Source organism: Octodon degus, unplaced genomic scaffold, assembly GCF_000260255.1.
Source record: "Octodon degus isolate 3935 unplaced genomic scaffold, OctDeg1.0 scaffold00394, whole genome shotgun sequence".
NCBI classification, from domain to species: Eukaryota; Metazoa; Chordata; class Mammalia; order Rodentia; family Octodontidae; genus Octodon; species Octodon degus.
Genome location: NW_004524970.1, coordinates 527,898 through 528,745, shown reverse-complemented (window position 1 = coordinate 528,745; position 848 = coordinate 527,898).

The window sequence follows — 848 nt, the reverse complement described above, 5'->3', positions numbered from 1 at the left end:
ATATATGCAATATTTTGTTTTGACAGTGGTACAGGTTTAACTTTGTGCTGTTGTTACACTATCTAGGGCCATTTGGTTTTATATAATAGTTTTTTAAAATAATTTTCACTTTTTAGTTTAGTAATGAAATACCCTCCTATTGTAATTTATAACTTTTATGTGTATAGTTAGTAAGATAATGAATACTATTACTTTTTTAGTGTTATGTGAGGAAAAAGACAGTGACCAGATGATCACAGCAGTGAAAACCTGATTTGGTCCACTGAAACCACAAGACTAGAGACTGTGAAGGAGGGCAACAAAGATCATAGTGTTGTTATCCAGTGCTATAGGCTATCTTTTGTGAATGGCTGTCTTATTTCATAACCTTTCAATGGTAAATAAGTTAGTATCTTTTAACATAATAGTGTGAGTATAGCCTCAAGTAGAGCTACACCTCATATGTAGGGTGGCATCATTCCAATTTCATAAATATGCTTTTATTCTCAACAAGGTGATGCTAGCTGGCTGACTTATATCATAGTAGATGTCAGCCAAATATGTTTATCTTAAATCTGAAAATATTTATTTATGAACCAATGGTCATCTTTCTTATAATAGTTTTTGTTTGTATTTTAGGGAAGGGTCTACAGGGTGCTCAGGATTTTACTACTACTAGATCAGACTCATAGTGATCTACCTGTTTACAGCCTCCCAAGAGCTGGGATTACAGGCGTGTGCCACCACTCCCAGTCTCAATTGCCATCTCAGCATGCCCTGGGAGCAGAACCAGCATGGCAGGCCTGGGGATCAAACCCCTGGCCCCTGCACCTGCTTGCAAGCACTTTAATCTGCTGAGTTATTAGACC